Source organism: Cyprinus carpio, chromosome A17 (assembly GCF_018340385.1).
Source record: "Cyprinus carpio isolate SPL01 chromosome A17, ASM1834038v1, whole genome shotgun sequence".
Lineage (NCBI taxonomy): Eukaryota > Metazoa > Chordata > Actinopteri > Cypriniformes > Cyprinidae > Cyprinus > Cyprinus carpio.
The window spans coordinates 20,050,508-20,053,297 of NC_056588.1; the positions used below are offsets into that span (position 1 = coordinate 20,050,508).

Sequence of the window (2,790 nt, forward strand, 5' to 3'; positions counted from 1 at the left end):
CAAAGGAATTTAAAAGGTTATTATATCAAAGTATCTTTTGTTATTAATAATTAATGATTTCTGAAGGGGTTATCACGTTTCAACTTTCAACAGGTATTTTTTTAAATATTAAAATGTGTAATTATCCATAAACTCAAGTTAATCTATATTTTCTATAATCGTTCAGATGTTGACATTTCTCTAAGTCCACACAAGTTCAACTGTCTGTAAGAATAAGAACAGCCTACAACATTTCTCAAATTACAGACAAGACATTATTAACCATCAGACTTTATGTTATACAAGAAACTATTCTTTGTAAAGCAAAAAAGAGTTCTGCGGTTATGGACAGCACACACAACAAGTGCTGGCTGTATGATGAACTGGTATCGACAGTGTCCAGGAGAGAAAATAGAGTATAAAATAGAGAGTATATAGTATTCACTACTGATTATGGAGATACACACTTTGGAGATGTTAAAAAAGTAAAAATATGAAGCTCTTAAAAATGCTCCTAAAAGTGACAACAATGACAATGGCATACATTACACTCATGTCAATAGCTGGAGTGCTGTAGGAAACATAATAAAATGGCACTGACAATAACAGTCAACAGGTGGCAATATAGCACAACTAATAAATGGCACATATACTACATAAAAATATACAGTTTGATAATATGACAGAATGTAGTAAACTCTGAAGGTACTACTTAAATATAATATTATCAAAGATCTATACAAAATACATCTGGAAATTTTTTTTAGTGTAGAATCTTACAGAACATTCAGACATGCACACTGCTAAGAACATAATTCACAATTAGTCAAAAAATTCAAAAAAATTCAGTCACAAAATTACGAGTTCCTTACTATAATTACAGAAAATACAAATACAGTTGTCAGCCCACTTTACAAACTTTAATTCAAATAGAGTAAACTTGAGCTGTCAGAAATTCCCTTTAGTGACATCACTTCCTCCATTGTCTTTATTATTTCATCACCTGTAATTACTCACAGCAGAGTCACATACTGTAGCACAGGGAAACAGCATGAATAAGATTCTCCTAAGTTTCTCTGTCACATTTATGTGGCTCACAGGTAATAATGTCTTTTATGAAGTGTTTCTTGAATTTTTATACCAACAGCTGCATGTAAATCATCTTTTACTGAAACTTTGTTATTAAATCTTTCATTTATTTGTCTCTTTGCAGCTTCCACTTTTGGTAACATTGTTTACCAGACTCCTTCTAAATCAGTAAAGGACCGAGACACATCAGCTGTGTTCATATGTACACACAATATAGGAAGTTATTTCCAAATGATGTGGTACAAACAGACCCAGGGCACTCTGGGATTTAAACTAATGGGAAACCTTAATGGTGAAACTGATCAAATAGAAACAGAATTTAAAAACAAGATTTTTCTGAATGGAAATGGAAGGCGTAACGGCACTCTGACGATTAAAAACCTCACAGTGGATGACAGTGCAGTGTATTTCTGTGCAGCATATGACACAGTGCTCTAAACTCCCACTGTCTAATACAAAAACTTGGCACTGTTACAGTAATGGTTTATCAGCAAAAGATCAAAGTGAGGTGAATGAATGAAGCATTTACTTCATTTACTGAAGCACTTTACTTCAATGAAGCATTTACATAGAGCTGTATTGTGTATTGCTGTACACCGAAAGCGCTTTACAATCATATCATGGGATCTCTCCTCACCCACCACCAGTGTACAGCATCCACCTGGATGATGCGACGGCAGCCACAGTACAACGGCCCCAGTGCGCTCACCACACACAGGCTACAGGTGGAGAGGAGAGAGAGACAGAGCCAATTCAGTGGATAGGGATTATTAGGAAACCATGACTGACAAGGGCCAGTGGAGGAAATTTAGCCAGGACACCGGGGATACACCACTACTTTTTATGAGAAGTGCCATGGGATTTTTAATGACCACAGAGAATGAGCACCTCAGTTTAACATCTCATCCAAAGGAAGGGGATTTTTACAGTATTTTACAGATTTATACATGAGGCTTGAAAGTATCATAAGGGCTTCATTCGATTCTCCGTATTAAATAAATCTGAATATCACATATTTGTATTAGAGAAAAAAAAATCTTAATAAAAACTAGGAGTAATAATATACATATGTTCATATGGTATTGTTAATTACCTTTACATCCTATGATGTCATATCCTGTTCAACAACAGCTAGAGTTTGAATCATTTCAAAGGTTGGGACTCACTCTCCCACCAAAACTCAACATGACTAGGGCTATTATTACATTGATTCTGTTACTGCACTGCAGTCAAGGTATGTAAAACTTCAATCGCTTCCATAGCAACTGAAACAATAACCTGACATTCTTATTAATTTATTTTAATTTTGTCCACAGCTACCGTGGGTGGAGATGGTGTTGTTCAAGAGCCTAAAATTCTTTGGGAAACAAAGAATGGTTCTGCTTCTTTGAACTGCAGTCACAATAAGGGTAGTTCATACTACCAGATGTACTGGTACAGACAGCGTCCAGGAGAGACTATGAGGCTCATTGTGTTCACTATGACTAACAGTAAGCCAGAATTTGGAGATGTTGATGAGAAAAAATTTGAAGCTCAAAAAAGTGTTCCTGAAAGTGGATCGCTGAAAGTGAATCATCTAGAGCCAGACGACAGTGGCATATATTTCTGTGCCGTGAGTGAACACAGTGTGTCAAAGGCTGGAGAATGCTGTACAAAAACATTCTGTGCATAAAAAGACAATAACAGCATTAGTCAACAGGTGGCAGTCTGGTATAACCAATA

The 2,790-nt window shown here is 35.8% G+C and overlaps 1 long non-coding RNA gene across 1 annotated transcript; it reads left to right on the plus strand.

The window, feature by feature from the left end:
• Nucleotides 1-834: 834 nt before the first annotated feature.
• LOC122148273 lies at nt 835-2,524 on the plus strand. Its single transcript, XR_006162221.1, has 3 exons — nt 835-1,079; nt 1,193-2,302; nt 2,385-2,524. It is a non-coding gene; the product is annotated as an uncharacterized LOC122148273 (long non-coding RNA).
• Nucleotides 2,525-2,790: the final 266 nt, after the last annotated feature.